This window comes from Aptenodytes patagonicus, chromosome 7 (genome assembly GCF_965638725.1).
Source record: "Aptenodytes patagonicus chromosome 7, bAptPat1.pri.cur, whole genome shotgun sequence".
Taxonomy (NCBI): Eukaryota; Metazoa; Chordata; class Aves; order Sphenisciformes; family Spheniscidae; genus Aptenodytes; species Aptenodytes patagonicus.
The window spans coordinates 6,142,418-6,169,722 of NC_134955.1; positions in this window are offsets into that span (position 1 = coordinate 6,142,418).

The window sequence follows — 27,305 nt, forward strand, 5'->3', positions numbered from 1 at the left end:
AGGAATATTAAGGAAAAATCCCAGCTGGGGATGACATATCAAATAAGAGTCTTTTAAAGCTGGTGACAGCTACTCCTTTTGTTCAGTGGTTCCAGACAAGAAAATTGAGATACTGATTAACGATTTGGCAAAGTTTTACTGAGTAATGCATTGTGCTGGAACTTTATATGTGTGCCAGCTCCTTTTCGGATCTGGTTAAAGAACAAGCCTTGATTAATGAACAATTATTTTTTTGATTAATTTAATAAATGATCCTTCCCCTCTGCCCCCTCTTTCTTTAGCAGTTGCTGGCCTTAGTTCTCCTTTGATTGGCGTGTTGTGAGCTGATAGCGTTGAATGAGTACAGAAGAGAACTTTGCAGAAACCATACATCAAAGTTGTCAACAGTTTCTGGACAGTCCTTAGGGGGACTATTTTTTTCCCGAATTACTTCCAGTGACAAAGAGCGGTATTTCTTGTTTCCCACAATTTATCTTCCTACTATAATGACTTAAATAAGCTACAAAATTCAAAACATACGGGGCCAAGCTGTCCCATATGAATTGGTTGCATATGTCTTTCAAAGAGCTTGAAATATGGCATCTCTATTTTGGATAAAATAGGTCTAAAAATAGTTCTTATGCTGCCAGATTATGTCTGGAAGGACATGACTTGGTTTAAAAAAGAAAAGAAGAAAGTTTCCAAGGGTGTCATTGTGTTGTGGTAAATTCACTGTGAGCAGAGTCAGGGAAGAACTTGCTGGGTAGAAGTCAGGCATTTCAGTGGTGTTATAGCAGTGAGTTTTTGCCCCTGTGTAAGGACTTAAAGGAAGAATGCCTCTGGGAGTTGATTTGAGCTTAGGGTGTGCTTAGCTTCTGAATGTGGATGTGGCAAAAAGTCCATCTTCAATGTTTATAGAACATAAGAGTCTAAATATGAATAAAATAAATATGAAGTTCTGATGATTGTTGAGTGAAGTACCAGACTAGCTGAGATCTTCAGAAATAGTCCTAGATTTAGAATTAGATTTAGATTAAAATTAGGCCACCTTGCTGTTGGCATTTCTTTCTAACAAGATCTGCCTTCCATCTATTAGAAAGCTACATCTAATAATTGGAATTAGGCCTATTGATTTTTATAAATAGGTTTTGAACTACCCCAAGTAACTCCAAGAACATCAGTTAAATTAGAGAGCTTTCTTCAGCTATAACTTGTACTAATCATGTTATTCACACTGAAACGCGATCAATATGCAACTGGCTGGCTGAGTGGCTTCCTACTTGTATGTCTCAAGGTCTTCCTCTGTCAGTAAATTCTAATAACTGTACAATAGAGAAGTATTGCGTTGTTGTTCATCCCACATAATAAAATAGTGATATCTGAGAGTTATGTGCTGCCTTCCAGCATCTTTGTGATTTACAATCTTTTCTCAGCAGGCTTATCCCAAGTGGGCTAGGGCTAGGAATACCAGTATGTTTAGGAGGCATTGTTTGATTAATGAACACCTATTCTGAGTTATGCATTAGACTTCCTGCTTTTGAGATGGTCTTAATTAGCTAAATGCAAAGGCTCTCCTACCAGTACACAGACAGATTGTGATATTTTAAAAACAAAAATATGATAAAAAGGATGTTAATCATGTTCCAATAACTAGCAAAAGGATGGCAGATTGTTCAGGGTGTTATTCTTTGGGGACTTTTTGTTCCACATAGCTCTGCTTTTTTTTTTTTTTTTTTTGCATCGCTTATGTATAAGAGGGGTTAGATGTGGTATAGTGTTTGACGTATTTGAAGCATGTCCTAGAAGGCTGGTGGAAAAAATGGGGTGTACTTGAAATGCATGAGAGTTTCCCAAAGGTGGGACCAAATCTTAAATCCTAACTGAAGGACAGACAGGTGAATCTGATAGTGAGTACTTGGTATTACCATGTATTTCAATATTGTCAGTAGGGTGAAGGGAATCAAAATCTATTTTAGCTGGCAACAACTTTAACCTTACGAGAAAGATCAGGGCTGCTTTGTCATTAGAGAATTTCATTTGCTAACTTAGGTTGATTATTAATCTAGTCTCTAGTTCTTTTAAATAGGGCAGAGTAAAGTAACTTTCATTCTATGTTAACTGCTCTCTGCATTTTTCATGTTGAGGGCAGAAGTTAATTCTCTTTCCTAATGCACAAGTGAAAATCTGCAGGAATTTTGAAGTGTCCCAGCATTTCTACAGTCTTTCTACACAATTCTGATGGCAAACCAGGAGTATTTGAGCAGCAATTCATGCCAAACTGATTTCCAGGTGTTCATAAGAATGTGTGCATCTTCATGTAAGCCTTTATCTGCTAGAAGAACTATTCACCTTGACTCTGGGTTTTTTTTTGCTTTGATTTGTTATAAGTACACATATTACGAAAAGTCTTTGTATTGAAGAATCTTCTTAGTTCACTGCAGCTCATACATTGCTCACTATCCCCTCTGTCACATTTCATTTTTCTAATATATCAGTTTTGAGCTCCATCAATCAAAGTGACATGGAAATTTCAAACACATCTAGTATTTTAATAGTTGCTAAAATTGGTACAAAACATGAATATTCCTCTTTACTCAAATTAGTTTTCTGTCATGAATGTAAGTATGCCAGAAACTTGAATAATGCTTCTGGTACCTCACGCTCACAAGCCCTGGTCCTCATGGGGAACTTCAACCACCCTGACATCTGTTGGAGGGACAACATGGCAGGGCATAAGCAATCTGGGAGGTTCCTGGAATGTGTCGATGATAACTTCTTTCTCCAAGTGGTAGAGGAGCCAATGAGGAGAGGTGCTATGCTGGACATTGTTCTCGCCAACAAGGAGGGGCTGGTGGAAAATGTGAAGCTCAAGGGCAGCCTGGGCTGCAGTGACTACGAAATGGTGGAGTACAAGATCCTTAGGGCACCAAGGAGGGCGTACAGCAAGCTCACTACCCTGGACTTCAGGAGAGCAGACTTTGGCCTCTTCAGGGATCTGCTTGGTAGAGCGCCATGGGACAAAGCCCTGGAGGGAAGAGGGGCCTAAGAAAGCTGGGTAATATTCAAGGATCACCTCCTTCAAGCTCAGGAGCGATGCATCCCAACAAAGAGGAAGTCAGGCAAAAACGCCAGGAGGCCTGCATGGATGAACAAGGAGCTCCTGGACAAACTCCAACACAAAAAGGAAGCCTACAGAGGGTGGGCGCAAGGACAGGTAGCCTGGGAGGAATACAGAGAAATTGTCTGAGCAGCCAGGGATCAGGTTAGGAAAGCTACAGGCCTGATAGAATTCAATCTGGCCAGGGACGTCACGGGCAACAAGAAAAGATTCTACAGGTACGTCGGGGATAAAAGGAAGACAAGGGAAAATGTGGGCCCTCTCTGGAATGAAACGGGAGACCTGATTACCCGGGACACAGAGAAGGCAGAGGTACTCAATGACTCTTTTGCCTCGGTCTTCACTGGCAAGTGCTCGAGCCTCACCGCCCAAGCCACAGAAGGCGAAGGCGGGGACTGGGAGAATGAAGAGCCGCCCACTGTGGGAGAACATCAGGTTCGAGACCATCTAAGGCACCTGAAGGTGCACAAGTTCATGGAACCCGATGAGATCCATCCGCGGGTCCTGAAGGAACTGGCGGATGAAGTTGCTAAGCCACTATCCATCGTATTTGGGAAGTCGTGGCAGTCCGGAGAAGGTCCCACTGACTGGAAAAGGGGAAACATAACCCCCATTTTTAAAAAGGGAAAAAAGGAAGACCCGGGGAGGAGCTACAGGCCAGTCAGTCTCACCTCTGTGCCTGGGAAGATCATGGAACAGATCCTCCTGGAAGCTACGCTAAGGCACATGGAGGACAGGGAGGTGATTCGAGACAGCCAGCATGGCTTCACCAAGGGCAAGTCCTGCCTGACTAACCTAGTGGCCTTCTATGATGGAGTGACTACATCAGTGGACACGGGAAGGGCTACAGATGTTGTCTATCTGGACCTCTGTAAGGCCTTTGACATGATCCCCCACAACATCCTTCTCTCTAAACTGGAGAGGTATGGATGTGATGGGTGGACTGTCCAGTAAAGGGTGAGGAATTGGTTGGATGGTTGCATCCAGAGGGTAGTGGTAAACGGCTCAATATCTAGATGGAGATTGGTGACGAGTGGCGTCCCACAGGGCTCCGTATTGGGACCGGTACTGTTCAATATCTTCATCAATGACATAGACAGTGGGATCGAGTGCACCCTCAGCAAGTTTGCAGATGACACCAAGCTGAGTGGTGCGGTCGACACGCCAGGGGGATGGGATGCCATCCAGAGGGACCTGGACAAGCTTGAGAAGTGGGCCCGTGTGAACCTCATGAGGTTCAACAAGGCCAAGTGCAAGGTCCTGCACCTGCATCGGGGCAACCCCCAGTATCAATACAGGCTGGGGGATGAAGGGATTGAGAGCAGCCCTGCCGAGAAGGACTTGGGGGGTACTGGTGGATGAAAAGCTGGACATGAGCCAGCAATGTGCGCTGGCAGCCCAGAAGGCCAATCGTATCCTGGGCTGCATCAAAAGAAGCGTGGCCAGCAGGTTGAGGGAGGGGATTCTGCCCCTCTGCTCTCCTCTGGTGAGACCCCACCTGCATCCAGCTCTGAAGCCCTCAGCACAAGAAAGACATGGACCTGTTGGAGCGGGTCCAGAGGAGGGCCACGAAAATGACCGGGGGCTGGAACACCTCTCCTATGAAGAAAGGCTGAGAGAGTTGGGGTTGTTCAGCCTAGAGAAGAGAAGGCTTCGGCGAGACCTTATTGCAGCCTATCAGTACTTCAAGGGGGGCTTAGAAAAAAGATGGCGGCAGACTTTTTAGCAGGGCCTGTTGTGACAGGACAAGGGGGAATGGCTTCAAACTAAAGGGGGGTAGATTTAGACTAGATATGAGGAAGAAATATTTTACGCTGAGGGTGGTGAAGCACTGGCCCAGGTTGCCCCGAGAGGTGGTGGATGCCCCATCCCTGGAAACATTCAAGGTCAGGTTGGACCTTGTTGAAGATGTCCCTGCCCATGGCAGGGGGATTGGACTAGATGACCTTTAGATGTCCCTTCCAACCCAAACTATACTATGATTTTAAGCTTACAGTTTATAACTGCAGTTGATCGCTTTTCTGAAATCAAAGGCTTTGAAACCATTATCATCAGAATTGAAAGCAAAGCATTTGTTGCTTTGCTCTTTATTAGGCTGAAGAAGCTAATCTCCTTTTAATGACTTATCTCCTTGGTTTGATCTCTATTTGTAGCTGGAAGAAAGCTAAGCTGTTAGATTTTTGAGGTGTTATCCACCACCTTTCTACCAGTAATGTTGCAAAAATAGTTTGGCTCTTGGCTGTACTAAATATGGTTAGAAGAGCAGCAGGGAACTTCCATTTCAGCTTTTTTATATTACTTGTATTGAAGTACTGAATATATATATACATATATGCTAGAAATATTTTAATAGTCTCTAAAACAGTTGAGGAGCTGTGAGGCATTCAAAATCAACCTTCAGTTCTCCATTACGAATAATAAAAAAGCCTAGTGAAACCAGCTTTAATCTGGACTAGTAAAATATTAAAACTCATAGAAAAGTGTTAATAGTTGTAAACATGCACTGAACAGGTTTTGCATCTTCAATATTGTTTTTTTCGGCTCCCGTGTATTCCTAACAAAAAGGATAACATTGCTTTTAATCTGAGATGTTTCTGATTCAATTTTCTATTTTCATAGAGTAAGTATTGAGATTTTCAGCCTGATGAATGTCTCTATTCAAAGTATGTCCAAACTTGCCTTCCTCAATTGCTTCTTATTCATGAAGTGCTTGCTTATTTTTCCATGATTTTTAGGTTAGGTGCTGAGAGCTCTGTCTCACTGTATGCTTTCGCACCTCAATATGTTGCTGATGTCTTGATTCAAAAAGAATCAAGAAATTCATGCCCATCCTTCAGAAAGAGTTTGTCTGTTTTGTCCTGTACTGCACAGCAGTGCTCCAATAGTATTCAGCTTCCTATAAACTGGAGAGTGCCGAGTTGTGGAAAACATGCTTCTGAGGTGTGGAAGGATTTGAACAGGAGTAACCCACGGCCTGGTCAAGGGCTCTGACCTTTAACTTGCTTCACAGGGGGTGGAGGGGAAGCATCAACATCACTGTATTGTTTGCCATCCTATAAGAGAAATTTAACCCTGTTTGGCTTCTTTAAAAAGCCCATTTCCATAGCCTATTTGCAGTCTGTCTTGAATGGATAGTGGTGCATCTTCTCAGGCTGAAGAACTAGGAAATATTTTATACCTTTCTGGTATTTGAGTTGCTTGCAAAGACTGTAAATTTTCTACTTCATGAGTTTCCTGGGGTACAACTTTGAGGAATATATCCTTTTTTATTATTATTTATTGCTTTTTCTGTTAGGTATGGCTATCTCTTTTAGGACTATGGAAAATACAGAACAGTAGGTACAATGTGCTTACCTACATGTAAAGCACCATGCAATAAATGTAGTCCAGGCTTGATTATCAGAATTTGAAGTCTTGCCTATACTGGATTTCTGGGTTATCTAAATGAAAAAATTCTTAACTGGCATCTCTTTACCTTGCTGTAATTTTGTTCAATGCTGAACAAAAAAGATCCAACTGTAGCCTCAGAGCTCTTTTGCAGAAATTTTGAATCCTTATCACTATGATAATGCTAATTATGTGGTGCTGATAACTGCCCTCGGTGACCACAGTAACTGTCAGGCAGTCTGCGTAAGCTGGTTTCTGTTTTCTGGGTCTCTTCCCTGTGTGAGGAAAGATGTCGTGAATAATGAACGGAATTGCACCTTTCCTCTCCTATTTCATAGCATAGGTTTTGATCTGCTACAGTTAAGAGTGTAAGGAGGCTGTGTCATATTAACTTGGAAATTCAGGAATACTTTAGGTGAACAACAGTACAGCTCTTCGAAGCTATTTTTTTAGTGTGCTTATTAAAGGGGTTTGCATATGTCTTCTCTTTTAATTTTTATGTCATTCTTATGATATACTAGGGAAAGAAATGTTTTGGATGGGATATTGCATTAATTTCCTATTAAAACTCTTGATCCTTAATACTCTATGTTATTCTGGCTGTTTGAAAAGTGGAAGAAAATCTCTCGTTTCCTGGGTTCATGTATTTGCCATCTCAGTTAATTTCTCAATGTTCCTAACACTATGCTGGGTAACCATGACAGTTGCTCACTGGTCCTCACACATTTTACATTGTAATGGGTCTGTTACCCTCAAGTATTAATTTGCGCTCAGAAACCTGGCTACATCTTATTTTTGTTTTCCTTTGATGCAGTACATTGCTAATGAAAATCAGATCATTAGGTGGATTTATGGACCAACAGCTCTATCTCTTAAGGCCAGAAATAAATCTTTTCATTTGCTCTTTTGAAACTGGATCTCTTTGAGCAATTTGAGTACACTCAACTAACACCAGCAATGGAGAAGACTGGTCATCAAGCTTCTGGTTTAATTTTGGAGGTTGCTACTGAAGTAGTTAAAACAGACTGATACCTGAGAAAGCGTTTCAGTACTCCATTGCTAATACAGGAGTTATTTAAGTAAAATTTCATGGGGGCAGCTTTCTATAAATTAATGACTCCTACATCTATATTTATTTTAAATGAGTTGAAGGTCTTATCCAAAGCACAAAAAAAGTTTAAGAAAAGGAAGCTTATTTTTCCCATCTGTAGTTAGTCCTCAGCACATCATGAGTAACAGACCAAAATTTGGTACTGTTACTAAAGGAGTGAAGATACAAGTGTTTAGGACTACATGCTGAACATCAATCCTTCCAATGTATTATAGGAGGGATCTTAGTGTAAGAAGGAAAAAAAAATCATCTTGCCCACTTGAATGCATTTGTCAGTGGAAGAGCTGAGAGCAGAGTCCATCAGGAGTTCTCCAACACGACTGTTCTGTGCTGGATCACTCTGGTAGGATGTTACTGCAAAAGCTGCTTGTTTTAGAGGTCATCAACAACATAAGTTAGCCCAAAGTCGATGCAATTCTGAATAAATAGCTGCATAAATTAGGCACTGATCTAGCTGTATACAGATGGCAAACAATACCGGAGACGTATTTTCATTATGGATACTGGTCCATGGACAATCTGGATTCATGTGCAGTCAGCCATGAAGACAAAATTAGGGTTTTCTTAAGTTCTTCAACATTAAGATTAAATTTTATATTTCTTGAAATACCACAGGTATGCATGACAAAATAAACTTTATTTAGATGTTATGGAGGAAAGGCAGGATTGCAGTAAGATATTTGTATATAATAAGCAGGGACAGTGGCTTGTGGCTTACGTTGTCAGGGGGCACTGAATTCACAACTGGATTGTTAAACCCTGTGCAGCAGGATGATGATAATGCTTTTGAAATATTGCCTTTGCTACTACTAAAATGTATTGCTAAAGTCAGGTTTTCCACATGCAAGAATAGATTTATTTGTGATACTTTTTTTTTTTTGCCAAGTTAGCCATAGACTGAAAAAGCTCCTAGTATCCTTACATATATGATTTCTGAGGAGAATAGCAACTGTTTTCTAGGCTGTAAGGAAGTTAAGTGACTGGGGTTGTCTATCTGCTTTTTGCTTACCAATGCATTTAAAGAAGTAACTGCAAGATAAGGATAATTGGATGGCATGGCAATGATATTCATACAGACACCTGACAGATCAGAACGTATATATATCAGAACAAATAATATAGACCTGATATTCATCACCGGATCTGGAGAGCAGACCACTGACTCTTTTGAAGACTATTCTGATTTAACATGACCGTTATTGTAAATAAGCTGAGGATAGAATTATTACCACCACCAATTTAAAAGATGTGCATCGTGGACTATCACAGCTGTCTATGTCACTTCATTTTTTTTTTCTATATTCTCAAAGTTACAGAAGCTGAAAATCTTAATTTATTTCAAAATTCAGCTAAACTGAAAATATATGCTAACAGTCTAAGGTATGTTAATGGACTGATGTAATCCTATTTCTGTAAGGAAGGCAAATATGCAGCATAATATCAGACAGAATCAAATATTAATGATGGAATTACTCTATATTAAAACTGTTGCTTCTATCTAGAAAGACTCTGTACTCAAATAAGGCAAATGACTCACACTGACATCGTGAGAAGTCTATGCCTAACCAAACATAAAACAATGTAAAACCTGGATATGCCAGTTTTTGCATGTAGAAGAGAATGGCTTTTATAAAAGGATCTTTACAGGATCTGAGAGAAATTATTAAATTGCAACCTGGATGTTATAAAGGTCTATTCTCTAGGTATTAACAGTTATAATATTACACAAGGAAAGTAGCCCTACACTTTATTCTATCACTTGAGTCTCTGTGTAATACACCAACAAGTATTCTGGTGCTTCTTGTAAAAGAATCCATGCAGAAATGGTGAAAATTGGTGCAAAAATGGGAAATTCAGCTTATTGGGTTAATTTAAAAAATGTAGGATTGATGCATAGCACTTTTTTTTTTGGAGGTGAAATGTTGTTGTTAATAAAATAATGAACAAAGAATGGACAATCCAAACAGTTGAAAGGAATTTGAGAACCACTATTTCACGATGCATCTTTAATGCATGAATGTTATGAGCCACATTACTGATGTGGTCACTAACAACAAATGACAGAAAGCTGCTTAGGTCATAAGGTAAAGCGATGTTCCAAGCAATATCAAGTGTCTCCTGAGTTCTTCAAAAACTCTTTCATTGTTTCTCCAATACTTAAATAACTATGAACCAATAAGGTTGAAGGAGGAAAGCAGAACTAAGTGATGTATCCCCTTCACAGATGGATAGGCAGAGCACTAAAGAGTAAGTGATGTACTGGAGAACCCTGTACAAGCTGGTACCCAAAGTTGCTATACTTGGGTTGCTAAACATGCTGCATCTCAGAACTACTTGTTCCCAGCATGGAGTGTGGGTTGGTCCTTTGCATATTTTTTGTTTTAAAAATGATATGGTCTTCCAGTCTTTTCTAAATAGTTGTAGCAGGATTATACCCTCTAACGTTTCTTCACAGTGACTTACTATCTGTATTACCTTTTCATTACTGCTAGCTGTCAGTGTTTGGGTTTTTTTTCCATGTAACTATTACACTAGGAATCTGGCATGGTGTAGGAGCTTTAGATCCTATTATTTTTACGCTGTAGTACGTAGATTTGGTGTCATGTACTGTACTTAATATTTGCTATTGACTCTGTCTTAAAAAAACCTTAAAATTATTATCTGTATAACTAAATCTAGAAGACTATTAAAATTCAAGTGTAATAAAACCTGGCAATCTAAAAATTCCTTCTTCCTGACTGAAATACTTGATCAAACTATCTGTAAGAGAAATAAACATCATCCTCTTGTTACTGCACTGTGTAGTGAGGGAGGAATGACTAAAACTGGGAATGTCTAAGAGTGGTTTTGCCAGCACAATGTACTCATTTGCTGCGATGGTAGCTACTGCACGCAGTGCAAGGCACTCGAAAGAAACAGTAAGAAATATGCTATACAGTACTGCGTAAGTTTGCTCTCAAAAGCAGCTTGATGCTTCTTAAGGAACAGTACTACAAAAGTGGCTTCTGTCAACAGAAATGAAGCGAAGCTGAGGGACAAACGTGGGCCCAAGTAACATCAAGCAAAGGTCCTGGCTATAGCTGAAAGTAGCGTAAGGTGGGCCTTGTGCCTAACAGCTGTGCTTTTGTGTAGCTAGCAGCTCCTCTTTTTGACGGATAGTCATGGGTCAGTCTTGCAATAGGTGACTGCAGCAGAACTAGAGTAAATGGAAGCGTAAGCAATATCTGTCTTGTTGGAAAATGGATCCAACTAGGATGAAAGTCTGTGGGTTCATGGAAGCCCTGGAAAAGCTGTTGAAGGAGACATCCAGCGAGGGCTGTGTAAAGGCCTAGGAAGTCTGTTCTTCCCAGCTTTCAGTGGCTTGCGCTTCAGTTGGGGGAAGTTCTTAAGTGGTCCTTCTTCAGATGTCCGTTTCCAATTGCTGTCAGAAGCAGGGATGGGCTATGTGTCTGTGGAACTATTCTTATGTCCTCATGACTTGTTTTGTATGCTGGATTACTGTGTTTAGTAAAAAATGAAAGCAAAACCCAGCTCCCCTAATACTGAATAGAGTAACTCATGGAAATGTAGAAGCAATTTAAATCCATGAAAAGGCAGTGTAATGATTGCAGTACTGAAGTAGGAGTGAAACTACCTGCAGATTTAATGGAAGCTAAACTAATTTTTTTTTTTTAATCAGACAGTGTAATAATGAAGTGATTTGTAGCAATTTTGCAAGAGTTAATTGTTGTTATCTACTGTGTTGTACGTTAATTTTTTTGGGGGAAAAATTATTAAATCTAGATAGTGTATATTTAACAATACATTAACTATATATATTTAACTTGACTTACACTTTAAACACCCCATACAAACATGTTAGAAGTAGTCATGCTCTCTATTGTTACAAAAGTTTCTTTGCTTTATGTTTGGCTTCAATAAAGTGAAGTCCTCTATACGTTTCTTTGATCGACAAAACTTACCAAGTTCTGATCTTAAATGACGCCATTAGTAAATCAGTCATTTCTCTGTAGCGAAGAACAATTCGGCTGTTTTTAATGACAGGAAAAAAACCCCTTCCTCTGGATTGCGGAAAAAGTCATTAATGTATCTGTGCACTATAGAATCAGCTAAAAGCATAAATATGATCTACGTACTCTCTGATCAACTGACATAGTGTACAACAGATGAATTGATGAACAGTACAGGGGTTGATTTTTTTTTTTTTTTTTTGGGAAGGGGGTTTGAACTTTTTCTTTCTCTTCATATTATTGAATAGATAAGTTTTTCCCTTGTATTTTGTTGGGTTTTTAACTAAGTCTAATTTAATTAGCTTTGAATAGAAGATACAACTAAACTATTCACACTTTTTGAAAAATAGTCAATGGAAATTTATAACTTGTTTCTGGTTTAGTGGAAAATTTTTGTCATGGACTGAAATAGTGATGGAAAGGCATTTAAATTCTTACTGTCGTATTAGGGATGGGAAACTTGTTTCCAAGTCAGTTGTACTGAAGCATGCTACAATAATAATTCTCAGAAGTATAAGTAAAACAGGATGACTGAAGTGGCAAAATTATAGCTTTTTTTAATGCATAGATCTCAATGTTCTATAAAGAAATCTGCTTTGAAAAAAATTAAATGTAAAGCAAGGCTTGCTCAAAGATGTACAGGAAGGAAATTCTCTGCTATTCTCAGTCTCAAGAAGTCGCATCTACTGAGTTTCTGAATAAACTCTTTAAAGGACTTGATTCTGCACACAGACTCTAACCACACCAAGATACTGCCCAGTACTTTGAATTAAGCCTGATCCCTATTCTATGCAAGTTTGCCACTTATACATCTGATGACTCATCTATACTACATGGAATGATGCATCTGCTGATGCGTGCATCTGGTGACTTGGTCACACCACTTGAGTGTCTTTGTTGTGCACTAGCAGACTTTAAGTGAATGCCTCCAGCTGTAGAATTTTGGAGTTGCAAATTCCTTAAGCATCCTGATGATGATTCATGCATTTAATGTTTGTACCCTCTTATAGAACTTCATTTCTAGAGTCTAGCTGACTAATATATATATATCACTGGGAGCGGCGGCGGGGCAGGAATAAAATTGCAACACCTTCTTTTATATCGAGTGTTCAAACATAAAGAACAGTCCCTTTCCTGAAAACTTGACATTAAATGTAAGGAAAGTTTTAGACTTTTTGTATCAACCTCAGTTCTCTCAAGGCAAGCTCATCCTTGTTTTATTTGTGGATTAGTCAACAGGGATTTTTATTCAAGATCTGCCACCTAGTTAGATGAAATAAAAGATACAAAGTGCCATAACTGAAGAAAAAATGTTCTACTTTTCCCTTCCTTCTCTGTTGAAATAGTAAAGGGATTAAGGCTATAAGATGAAGAGAACACATTGAAACTAGCATTTAATTTTTTTCCATTTTTTTTTCTTGTGAAAAACCTGACTATTGTACCTTTAAATTGCAGTTTGCAGAGCTTTAAGTTATAGAAAGCTTACGAGATTTGGATGGGAAGTTAGCATTGTCACGTACGGTTCACGCTGTTGTAATCTAAATAGACTTCAGGTTTGTACTCATCAGCAGTTTGATCTAGTTCCCATGGCAGGTAAAGTGCATGAGCAGAGCTTCAAAGCATTTTTATTGGCACTACTTCAATCTGATCATGAATGATAACTTCAACAAAAAATAAGGTACTGAACAAAAAAATCTAAGGAAGTATCAGCTTGGAGATAGCGCTCCCTTAAGCAAGGAGGCTCTTTTGAACAACTCCCCATGGCCCCCATCCTTTTTTAAAAAGGCAATGATAAACTTCAAAACATCCAAACCCACTTAGTAATTTTAGATTATCTCCTACATTTTGGAATGTGAATATCCTGAGTAACAACTACTTCTGCAGGTCTCTAACTGTTTGCTATTTCCTTAGGCTGATTACAGCCCAGTGATTTTTTTTTTTTTTTTTAACCTGATGACTGGGATTGTTCCCACCAGAAGAGGGATACGTAGATGGAGAAAGAGGAAGAGCTTACTTAGAGCAAAGAAATTTCTCTGTGGTGTTTTAGGATACATGATAATTGAACTAGCAATGTGTATTTATTTTCAGGATAGTAATTCAGGTGTAATTGATCTTCCAAATATCCATCCTGAATACTGGAGAACAATTCAAAGTTTGCAGTTATTTCTGTTAAATATTCAGCTTTTGTGTTAGCGGTTTGCAAGAGACTGACAACCACTGGAGCAGTCGAGCCTATTCCTTAATTGCTCTAGACTGCACGTTAGAAAAATTCATCACTAACTCGAGCGAACTTCTTTTGGAAGAGAAGGTGCTTATCGTGTCGTCTTGTGCAACAAAACAGAAGCACTAAGAGCAATCAATAGTGAAATACACTGTTAAATAAAGCAATTAGAACCCATTAAAATATCATTTTACAAGGATAATCCTATCAGTATTTAAGTGACAATTGGAGGTTTCTTTCTGAACCAGAGCATTATTATTCAGAAGGAACAGAAATGTATGAACGTAGTTCCATTTAAAGCCTTCAACACATGCATGCGCAAAACATTCACCTGTATTGGAATGGAGGTGTAGAGTTTGACACGTTAATCTACTAAACATTTCTATTATACAGATATACAATAGTATCACATAAATGAACTTGTAAATTGGTTGGTTTTCAAAGTCTTGTGGAGAACTTGATTTCTGCTGAGTCTTCAGGCTGTATGACGTGCATAGACGTTGCATGCTGCGTGGAGGTTCAGGTCACCTGCGGGTGGTCGTTATGTTTCAGTGTGGCAGAGGAACACTTCAGGTAGTTTGATGCAAAACAAGGAATATAGCATAGAGAGACGTGCTGCTAAGTGGCATGTGTTCCTCGAGCAAGATAGACTTTGGAACCATAGCTTGTTTACACAGACTGCTCTGCAGGTGGATCTGAATAGATTTGATATTGAACCTGGCTGGATAAAGGGGAAGTCATTGGAGACTGTGGAACATGTGAATTGATATGTTTGTGTATGTTCTAAAAGTCAAACTTCCCACAGACACTTGAAAAATCTCAGTTTGGGGAGTGGAGTGCCTCTACTGTGATCTAAACCAAAATGGTCTTGCCTATCTACTTCTCAACAATGTATCCCTGAGAATCTTTCAGTTGCAGGCAGTGTGTAGTTAGAGTTCTACTCTCTCCTCTCTGTGAGGAGATGAGTAATGACATAAACTTGTCACAGTGAATATTCTAGTAATTGCAGAGGCTAAGTGGCTGAATGTTTTAGCCAATGAGTGTTGCTTCAAGATAAGTTAACTGAGATGCATGCAGCTTCCCTCTGTGGATAAAATTTAGTGAGTGGTTTTGTGATGCTGTGGCTTTGTTCTGGCCCAGAATATTTATTCTGCTGAATAAATTGTATATTTAGAGTTGGAAAGTAGAGCACCCTTTCCAGTAAACGTTAGTGATTCCATCAAACAGACATAAATACCCATACATAAAGAATAAAAAACTTAAAATGAATAAATAAATTATCCAGCCTCATAATGAGAGGAAGTCATTACTTTGTTACTTATTTTTTTCCTTGTTGTTGTTATTGTGTCTGATTTGTGGTTGATTGGAGGTGTAAGGCTTACCTGTTTGGACAGGTAGATGTGAACTTATCTCCTCAAATGGTGAGAAATGGAAATGTACTTTTGCCTTTGTGTATGGAGAAAAAATAGAGATGAGACAAAATCCAGTGCACCGTGACTACCACTGTAAGGTATGATGAAGCAGTAATCCCTGAAATAAAACTTGTACCTATAAAAGATTTTATTATATGTTAGATCAATATTGGAAACTATCAAAAACATAAGACACGAACACTTATAATAATGGGACTATTGCTCTCCTTTTACAGTGAGAAGTCGTCTTATGCTTAGTTTTTGTTGCCTTTGCCAAAATGATACCTTGGTTATTTCGTCAGTTTAATTTTAGCAAGAATCAGTATGGAGACAGAATAGCCCGAGATCAGCCAGTTCTGCCTCCAGAACTTCCCATCAGCTTTACAATAAGTAACTGTGCAAGTGCTTAGTCTACCTTGTGATGGCTCTTCTAAGCACAACAGATTTATTTGGATAAATCTATTGAAAACAAAACTCTTGCTCCTTCTTCTGTTGAAGGAGCACCAGTTAGTCTTAGTCCTGTTGACAATATATGCAAACACAAGATTAAAAAAAAAAAAGGGCTCTGGTGGTGTTTAAAAGGAAGAACTGCCATGAGGGAACAGTCGACACATTCATTAAGTGAGAAAGAGAGAGGAATAAAAGGAGAGGGAGGAGGGGATGGTAAGAGAGAATGATAGGTTAAAAAACTTATATGCTTTTAAAAATAGAGCCAAACCACTTTTGTTAGAATGGAATAAAGTTATTTGTAAGTTTGAACTCCGAACTTGGAGAAGTAGTATTAGATCTGGGGGTATTTGAAGGTGAGCGCTGAGTTGTCTTGGAAAAATGACTCAAGGATAAAATATACTTCACATATCTCTCCTAATCAGACAATGAGAGTCCAGATGGACTTGATTACAAGCAGATTATAAAGTCCTTTTTCTTAACAATTCACAAACAATGAGCAATAACTGTTCTGTCACCTTTCCATGCCGTCATGCATATCTATATATGCATGCATTTCTATCTATAGGTAAAAATGTAGTCACATTAAGTAAAACTTTGGAGATATCGCCCAACTATTCTTTCAAAAAAAGTCCATTTTCCTAGGGTTAATAGACATACACTGCAATACCTCAAAGCGAAATACAAGCTAGAAAATGGCTTCATATACCTATAGCATAACAGATCAGTAAGTTTTTGAAGTATAGTTGCAACAGAAAGTACTTTAATAATCAGAGCAATTGTTATTATTGATGTATTTTATAATTGTAATTTTGTAAAAACACTTGGTGAAGATTTTACGAATTAACTTCAGGAGACTAGACAGATTGTTGGTCTCGGTTAACCAAACACATTGGAAATGATTAGCTTTTTTTTTTATACAGGATGACTGAGACCGATAAAGTACAAAGAAAAAAAATATATCCCTGGTGTCAAAGGACTTGAAAATTAATGAAGGTGAAATAAAAAATACAAAAGTGATAATGTACCAAAACTGAAGCATGACAGCAAACCCACGGTGGTTTATGTAGCCATGAAAGAAATATACTGGCTGTCAGAATCCACATTCCTTCAGGAAAAAAAATGTGGTATGAAATAGATAAGTCACTAATAAGCTAGGAAGTTTGCAATTGCTTTCTATCTACCTTTGTGAAGTCCACTTGATTTCCATATAGGAATTTAGAGGGAAAGATATCCCAGAAAGCTAAGTTTCAGAGGTTCTTTGTTTATTTGACGCTCTAGTCATTTTCTCTGTAGAATGGATGTTGGGTTACTGTATTCTTTTTAGCTGTGTAGGTGAGTAATCTAGACTAAGTCAATGATAATATCTTCACTTATTTTGATTCTGGCTCACAGTAGCATTTCTCTGTTGGGTATCAGAGAAGCCAATGCAGCAGACCTACAGGGCCTTTCAATCCTGTTAGAAAATCCAAATCAAAGATGAAGTAAACTGATGGAGTAGTATCGATGAACTTAGTCTGATGTTCTCTATGCTTAACCTTATGAATAGGTAGCAGAAAGTATTTTTGAGAGCAAGGCCAAACATTTGAAAACTAGAGACCAAAGATTAATTTTCTATAGAGACTCTTTCCCCCTCACAAGTTCCCTTTTGGGTTTTGAGCACAAATTCTCCCTTAATTTCAGTAGGCTTAGCTTCTTAGGGCTACCTTCTTTTCCTTTTTATTAGCTTCCTGGCTAAGAAACACAAGAATCACTGGTTACCGTTGTGCTCAAAAAAACCCTCACTTGAGATCCTGGCATTAAATCATATATTTAAAAAGAAGGCTTTACTGTAAATCATGTTTACAAAATCTTTACAAAAAGACTAAAGCTGCTGAAATATTACTATAAAGAATTTTCTCCTTTCTCAGGCAATTTGTTGTTGAAAGAAATAAAGGTTGAGGTTTTCAAGTGAGCTTTAAGGTAGGTACTTCCCTTAACCTAAATTTTAGTATGATTGGAGCAACTAACTCCTCTAAAGTGCCAACAATGTCCTAGTGTAAACATAAACATGATGAGACTCTTAAGCCCTCAGAAAGTCTGCTCTGGACTAGGACTATAGATTTTTCAGGGATAGTGTGAAGCCAGCTACTTTGCGGCATTAGCAGCATGGAGTGCGATAGGACGATAACAAAAAAAGCACTAAACCTGTTTTCCTGAAATTGTTTCTTGTAAGGCCAAGCACTGTGTTGGTCCGAGCTACCTAAATTACAGTTATCGTAAATGTGTCCTGTAACAGCATTCACTGACTGCATGTAGCAGTCTGGCTACCTCCCCAGCTGCAGGCATCCCCAAAAAAATAAGTGGAGTCATGACAAACTAAACCAGAAATTTTAGTCCGAAGTACTCTAGAGTGTTCTGGGGGCAGCACCCTTCCCATCCCTTCTTTGAAATTCAAGATTAAATTTTCTTTCAGACATAAATGACTACTTTCTGCTTCCTGTTATGAGCTTTTCCTATGCACGTAAAGTGAGGCTGTCTACCTAGGTTTCTAACCTAGAAAACGAGAGTGGGTTTTTTGTTTGGGTAGGGGTTTTGTGGTTTTGGAGGGGTTTTTTTGTTTTGTTTTGGTTTTCCCTGCTTTCTGGAAAATCCATGGGAAAGATTCCCCAGCACTCCTCTTTGCAGCATGATGGCAATAGGTATAAGTAAGACCCATCAAATGGTGATCAAAGTTGTACTTTGAATACCTTAAATACGCAATATTCTCTGCAGTGTGCTAGTCTGTGCTTGAAAAACACATACCTAATCACTAAATCTAATAAAATGTGTAGTGGTTATGTTTGTATTGTGCAACAAGGATCAAACTAGCCTGTGAATGTATGAGCCTGCCAGAAATAATAACCAACTGCCAGAAATAATAACCAATTAAATTCTCTATAACATCTTGTAGATGAAGTATGTTGAACTAATAATAAAATTAAGTTAATAAAAGAAGCCTGCCTAGTTCAAAAATGCTGGATATCTTTCTCTGTAAACATAAGTCATATTAACCTTGTAATTCACATGCACTGCTGCTAGTCACCACAGCTTCATGAAATCCTGATGTATGCTTCTGCAAAGAAGAATGTCCTTAAACTCAAAGGCTGTGTTCTGAATTAATTTTCAGGGTTTTTCAGTATTAGAAAGTTAGGGTTGTTTTATAATTCACATGCTGTGAATTACTGATCTATTGTCCCTGCATCTAAGAATGGGAAAATTATTTTATTATTGGGTTTAAGAATTGCTAAAACAATCAAGAAAATACCTTTTCCCATCTCTTGATGACTTAAGGTGGACTAAGAATCAAGGTTATGGAAATGGCAGGGATGAACTTCTTTCACTGGATAGCTGTGGCTCATGAATACAGACATGACTTATGCTACTGGAATCTGTTATCCTGTGAAGCTAAATATCCAGCACTGCTGTTAGTCACTGCAGATCCATGAAATCCTGACGTATGCTTGTACAAAGAAGAATGCCCTTAAACTCAAAGGCTGTGTTTTGAATTAATTTTCAGGGGTTTTCAGTATTAGAAAGTTAGGGATGTCTTATAATTAGGCTTTTTTGTCTTGCATTTGTAGGAAGGCATTTGCAAATCCTGCTATGATAATTCATGCTGGGACTCAAGACTGAAATTTTGTATGGTAGTCAGTCTAGGAATTTTAGTTATGTCACCTCTTGGGGACTATTCTTTATGTGACTCAAGGACCTGGATCCTTGAGGGTCCAATATAAAGGGTGATCAAGCCCAGAAGCAGCACTTTGAAGATGGAGGCAGATTTCCCTCTCCCTCCCAGCCCCTCTTGCAGCTGATGCAGAGAAGGTGGCCATGTGAGGGTCTGTCTCAGCCCTAGCTCTCGAGTTCCTTTAAATTACGTTGGTTCAGCCTCAGGATCAGTAAGTGGAGAAGTCATCTTGGCATTCTCCCCTGTCCTGGGCCATTCTGTATATTGCTCAGCCACAGCATTAAGCAAGTATCTCTATTAAAAAAAAAAAAAGTAGAAGATAAATGATATCTCAATTTCTTAAAAGCGTTTTGCAAAATCTCTCTAAGTGGCTTTAAAAGGAGAGGAAAAAAATAAATTGACTTTATATGAGTGGTAGGTAACTTTCATGGATCAAAAACAAGCTAAGAGAAAGACTTTAAAAAACCCAAATAGTTGGTTACAGCATGGGAAAAATATTTTGGAATAGGATTTAGAGCACAAAGATAGATTTATTAATGATTTAGGGAGGTGTACTAGTCGGTGGTAGAAAAACTGTCACGGTAGTTGACAGACCATTTGGAAAGAACAAGGAAGCTATTCCAGAAGAACTCAACAGAAGCAGATGTCTGGCAGATTTAGGGTTGACAAATGGAGATCAAAATCTGCATGGGTAAAATTTTATAAACTCATAACTGGTAGGTCTGAAACTAACTACAGGAAAAGGACTTACTGCTACTGTAAGAGAGCAGTAATCACCTCAACTGCTCACCAATGCTCCCCGAAAACAAGGAATGGATACAGATGAAAAAAAAATCATTTAAATCATTAAAATGACTTTAAGAATTATAGTGGGAGTACACCTATGCTACTCCTTGACATAGCATAAGAACAGTAAATCAAATAAGTTGAAAGTTAATGACTCTAAGAGATGAATTTTAATACTCACTTAATGAGAGCTTTTCCTTATACAACCTTTTTTTTTTTAATGGAACTGATTTCTGCAGAATGTCAGATTTTAAGGAATTGATTAGGAAAAAAAAAGGTTTGAGCATGAATGAATGTAGCTGTTATTAGATTAGGTTAAAAAAAAAATAAATACAGGTTTTCAAGTTTGTTTTACTTGGACATAAACAGTAAGGCTGAGAAAGGAAATTAACTGAAACTAACCTGCCTAGGAATCCTGCATGGGGATTCCTGAATATTCTTCTGAAATAATCCAAACAAGCAACTATCCAAAGATTATTCTATACCAGTCTTACCTAAAACATAAAAATGTTTTTATGTTCCTGTATTAGGAACTATTGTCTTCTAGTTTCTGACTTTGAGAATATGTATGAAAGATGAAGCTCTGAAGTGTATTGCATCTGGGACTAGTCCATATTTGAGGCCAAGCATGTTTCTAAATATGTGCTGCAGTGATACTTGTGTTTTTAAGCTCTATTACGATAGATTGTGCTCTACTGCAATTTCAAGCTTGCAAAATCCTGGAATAATTGGTTCAATTTGATTTTCATCTTGCATGTGTTCATGTTTAGCCATTGTAAAGTGCTGAAGCTGAGATGATATATAGCATTAAATCTTTTAGATATATATAGAATATATTTCTATATGTATGTCTCACTAATGGTTACTTTCTATGTTTTTACAAAGTAACAAATACTTTCTGTACACGTTCTAAGATTTTTGCAAAGAACACATTTCCTTGATAAATCTGGGAATTATGTATCTGCTGGGGAAGGAGTGGGGGGGTGGAACAGGACACACGTGGACAGAATGAATGGAAGAGGAGGAGGAGAGAAGAATTGACAGGCAATTACATTGATGTTTGGAGCTGTATTTTTGATAGTACAGCCTAAAGAAGCTAAATTGGGGGGAACAAAACCTGTATGCTACCCTGATAGTCTAGTTAGACTAAAACATCTGTCGCTTGCTTAGATGCTATTTACAATGAGATTTTTGTGCAGATGACTATAGAGAGCTATGCCTCTTCTGAGGAAGTTATGCAGCAGTGTTTATTCATCACCACCTGCTGCTTTGTGAGCAACAAGACATATAGCTGAGGAGAATAAATGTCCAATAAAGAGAACGACTGAAGAAGGGGGAGGAGGGGGAATCATAAATCACATACACAGAATTACCTTCTGTCATCACTAACATGTCAGTTGGATTTGGAAGGTATGCTGCAAGGCTGTATGGAAAATATAAGCAGTATCACCTTGTTCAAAATTAAGTGATGTTAACTTCTGCAATCTGCATTTCTATAAAGCGCTTAATAAATTAAGGCAAAAAGTGCCAAGGTTTTAATACATAATTTAACAATGGTTACATATGGAGATCACTGGGCTTCTCCACAGATTGTTTTGTCTTTTTTTGGTTTTTTAAGACCTTACTTCAAAAATGTATCCCTTTCTTCAAGTCTTCTTTTGTACCCTCGTGTCCTCCCCCCTTCCTTAATTAGATAGCTTCTGATCATTGGAAAAGTCGATATGCTCTTATTACAGGAGCGATACTGCTAAAATTGTTCATGAATGTGATATATGGCATAATCCTGCCAATAGTTTTGTTTGGGACAGGGGCTGCTAGTTCAATGGATGCCGCGTGGTACTCTTTTTTCAAAGTAAAGAACATGTAGCTATGCAGCATCTACAGCATGTCTAAAGCAAGAGTTGTAGACTGAAATGCAGCGCGAGTACCTGAAGTCCAGCAAGGTGCTAATATGCATATGATGGGAAAATAGTGTTTAGAAAACCTCAATTTATAGAAACTTGAGCAAAGTGGGTAGGTGACTTCAGAAAGCACTCTCAAACTGGATAAGAGTATGCAGGGATATCAAACCTAAATTACAAACACTTGCGTTCGAAGCGATGTTCATCTGTGTGTTCTGTGTATGACCTTCTTTGTGAAAGGCTAGATCGCTTGTCACTGTAGATAGGCTTCAAAGTTAGAAACAGTCGAACTACTCAAGAGATCAAAGAGCTACCCAATGGAGCTTATTTTATTGCATTTTTACATTAGTTTGTTTTTCTCACTTGCTTCATAAAAAAGATAGTGAGTTTAATGCACAAAATGTCACTTTTTATTGGAGTGGAATTAAGTGCTTCTCTAAAGTAGAATAGCATAATAGCAGGGTTGAGCTGTTTTGTTTTTAAGATGCGTATCTTCACATTAACCCAAACCACAGAGATAAGGAACAATTAAGTGCACAACTATATAAAGTACATTTTACAAGTCTAAATGATGTCATAATGTGTGCTTAATTTCAGGTTTTTTTACTAGAAAACCATCACAGATCACTTTACATTAAAGATCAGTAACTTCTATATAATGTAAGAAGTCTGTTAAGCTAATTATAGATTGAAATCGTACATCTCATTCAAAATCCATACTCGGTGACATAAGCTGTTTTAAACAGTTCTGATCACTTTCAGCTGTTCCAATCAGCTGAACTTTCAAATCATGTTTCTTTCTCTACTGGAATTTACAAGGCAAAGCAATTTCCTCATTTTGTTTCCTGAGATGTAAAGGATATTAGGAAAGTATGCACACATAGAAACAGAACAGAAGCTCTGATGTATATTGGGGTCTCTTTCCCCTCACTTCCAAGAGCTTTTTCTGCTTTGCTGCCCTGGCTGCTTCACCATATAAAGCCGCCTCTTCTATTCTTAACTTCTCCTCTTGTAAGGCTAACCCTGACTGACGTTTCATATCAACAACTCTCTGCTTTTCAGCAATAGAGTCATAATGTGTGTCTTTTGAGTCAGCAATTTCTTCCTCAGCCAGAGGTCTGTGACTGCTTCCTGGGCTCTCCCCCTCATCGCTTTCCAGTAGGTTCTCAAAATCTGCAGCGAAGCGTTCTCCTGTTGAACGTGTTCTGAAACACTCTGATGTTCTAACTGTGGCTGCAGCTTGTAGTACTTCGAGCAAAACTATTTCAGCTGAAGGATAAGGACACTCCCTCGCCAGAGGCGGCCGCCTTCCCTGTGCCCAGCAGCTCCCCATCGCACCACAGGTGGTGGCGACGGCTCCCCTTCCCTTCAGGCAGCTTCAAACCGCCCCTGCCATCGAGGGCCGCGGGGGGCAAGGGCAGCCGCTAACCCAAGAAACAAAGGGCTGGGCGGCAGGCAGAGGCTCTGTGCCTGCAGCCCCGTGACATTGTAATTACCCTTAGTGTGAGTATATGTAAATAGATAGAATGGAAAAATGGGATGAGTATGCTAGTTCTGTCTCCTATTATATAAAAGCCACCGTGGTTACCTAAGCTATCTAATATTTACTTGGCTCTGAGCGTTTCTGCAATCAGGGTCAGTCAAGCCTACTGAAAGTACGGTTCTAAAGGTTTGCCCAAGGTGGGGGAGGAACAATAACATAGTATTGCATATTGAAGATAGTCTGTAACTGTAAAAATGTGGTTTGAAGACTTTGGTGTTCAGTACTATTAACAATTCTGAAGCAGGCTGAGCAGTTCCTCTGTGGAAGGATGCAAATGGGGAGAAGTCCATGATGGCTTTTAAGAGTTTAAAGGTCAGTACAGTGATATTTGGAAGACTTTGGTAAAGGAAAGCATCTTCCAGAGAGGATGGCAAACAACAAAACAGAAGCTAACTACCCTAAATCCTATATATTATGGTTCTCACTCATGTAGTCTCTTAGCAAATTACCTTTTTGGTGGGCTTCACCTTGTCACTTATAGTGCTATACCAGATTGTGCAATTAACATTTTTTGTGTGACAGGCAGTTGCCAGACAGCTGGGGGTGGTAGGGAAAAGCAGATAATTATATGCCTGGTTTGCGACCTGCAAAACCTCTTCTTTCTGTTAAAATCCATGACAGAATCCAAGCCCAAATTAAGGAACTACAATAGGAAAGTCTTGAACCATCAAACATTAAAGGTCGTTTAGAACAAAAGCGTAAAGGTCAAAGAAAATACAGGAAAGTTGGTTGGAGAGGATTTAACTACTTAATGTGGAACGTTCTAAGTTGTGATGCTTCTTAGGGGAATGAGTAAACTAAAGAAGAACGCGAAGTACTAATTTGCATTTTGTAGATACATACCAATTTTTAAAGTTATTCCTAGCATTTATGGAACTTTCCATGGTTAAATATTGATTTTAAAAAATTAAACTTTTATACATTAACCTTCACTAGTTAATGAAAAGTGATTAGCTGAAGGATTATGTAAAAAATTCTTGATAAACTAAGATGTAATTTAATAGATTTCACAGGATAGCCAGGGTGAAGATTTAAAATGTCATGGTTTGTCCTAGATTAATAACATCTCAGTAGAAATGCTCAATAATGTATTGAGTGAGTTAATCTTTGTCACGCCTGTTCTGTTATGGGTAAAAAATCACCAGCCGAGAAAGTCTCTGTATGGTATGAATTACATGCTGATAATTCTTTTATACTTCAGAAATGGTAAACAAACCCTTTCATCACTTCCTATCCCTTTATTGGATGATAGTAAATACTAATACATTGCTGCATACTTTGATTTGCATGATCTTGATAATAGACTTAGCCTTTAGAGAGTCACAGAATAAAAATCAGTACTGATGACAATTTAGCTATACTGTAAGTTTGATATTTGAGAAGGGATACAAAGACTGTACTATTTAATTTTAAGGCTACAGTAACATGATACTTCAACATGACTCTCCAAGAATCTCAGCCATCTCCTTCCCTAACTGCTGCTTTATTTAAAAAACAAAACAAAACACTCCATTATACCTTCCAGCATAGACAGAATACAAGACTAGAATATGAGCAGACATATGTCACTACAGGTTTGCAGACAATGTGATCTTCTACTTATTTTTTTTAATAAAATCTTTTTTAAAAAAATAATAAAAATCTGTTACTGTTGTGTTTTTTCCCTGCTTTCCTTAACTTTCCCAATTCAGTCCTCTTCATATAGGTCAGCCTTACAGTGGGTATCTTGGCTACAAAAAACAAGCCCCATTTGAAGTATGCCTCTTGCTCTACCAATCTCTCAGCAGCTTATTTAAAAATATGAAACAATATGCTGCCTTAAATTCAGAGTGATCTGCCCTCTGAGAAAGGTGCAGAATACAACTCCAGAAAGATGGCCCTAGAAATGTCAGAGAAATGCTTGGCTTCTTTTGGTGTCTTTTTAGTGAAGGTGATGTTAGAAAGCGAATATAACCACAAATTCATGTGAAAAATGTAGGAACAGATGGTTCTGAATACGTGATTTCATAAGTGTATATTATGTATTTAACATGTGCAGAAGCTGAAATTGTCTTTAAGCAGACCTTTAGGAAGCTCAGTAACAATGAGTTTAGCAATGTATTGTCACCTTTGAAGTTCTGTCTGAATGCATTCGGTTTCTATTTTAGACAGAGGCAGCTTAAATGTCTCAAGTGCCCTTAATGTATAGTGCTCTATATCATGATAGGCGCTCACTGGTTTTTCTCAGCTTAGACCAGAATGAAGACTCAGTTTTTCCTAGTGAATTACATTGTAAAGCGCTTTTTCTAGAGGGTTTTATTGCAATGCCGGTGTACTTAGGGCCAAATCATCCTACCTCATGCAGAGTTCAAATAAATGACTTTTCCACAGAACCTATTGTGGATAAAGAATGGGATTTGAAAGCTGCATAGTTAGGTGTGTAGCTGCCATGTTGCATGCTGTGCTTTAATGCCGACCTTCTTTGCATGAGCTTTTTGTGACCCAGTTCATTGCTATGAAAAAAATCAGATCCCTTCTCCAACCTTCTAGCCAGTGGTTATTCAACAAGACTAGTTGTTAGATGTATTCCCCATTGCAAGAATCCACATTTCTTGAAAGAAAAGCAGTAATGCAGTCAGCCGTAAGGCAACTGAATAGAGGTTGACTTGTAGCTCTGTGCCCTGCCAGGCAGTCCCCTGTGTCGTTCTTTGTTTCTCCAGTTGAGCTTTCCGGCCAGTAGTACTGGTACATCTTCCTTTTACTTCTGCTGGTAGAAAACTAGACTAGAGGGGAGAGATGGGAATGGACAAAAGATCTATAGTGATAAGTGTTGTTCCTGTGTTACTATTCAGTGATTCACACATGACTCTTTGGATAGATATTTCTCCTAAAATCTGAAAGGACAGCTCATGAATGAGTGAAAACTCATATTTATGAATGAAAGTAATAAAGCAAAATATTTGTCCCTGTGGGAAGATGACGTATCCATCTAGGAAAAAAAAAAAAAATCTCTGTCTACCTAGTTGGTTATCATAGGATTTATGTTGCAGTCATTTTAGTATCCATTTAAGCACAGGAATTCCAACTGGGTTTTGGAAAATATGTCTGAATGCTGCTTTTTCATATCTTGCCTACTTTGCTTGTTTAAATTTTCACAGAATGAGTGTGCATGGGATGATGCCTTTCACACTTCTGAATGTGTTTGTCTTCTGTCCTGCAGCGATCTACATGTGGTAGGAGAGGGCTCTTCTCTTTGCCTTTTTCAGTATTTTCATCCACATCAGTCTTCTAGGTTTTTCAGCTACCTTAAAAGCAGACTTATTAAATCTTCTTTTTAAATTACTTCTTTGCATTTATAATAGGTTTTGTATTTATGCAAACATAATTTTACATTTTACTTCATCTAAAGAAAAGAAATTGGGGAATGCGGTTTTGGAAGCATGTTCAAAGCTCTTCCCATATTGCTTTGGTGGCAAGGTGAGATGGAAAAACAGCTTCAGATTGTAGTTTTAGCCTCTGGGCTCTGCTGAAATCCATTCATTGAATGAGGGTGTATTTGATACTATACCTCATAAGTGACGTAAGGCACACCCTACACTTGACCAGATTCCTAATAATGATGATAAAATGATGCATTCTATGAAATCTAGCAATGACATGAAAAGGTGAAAAGAACAAGAAATCTTATGATGTGCCACTGCTTGG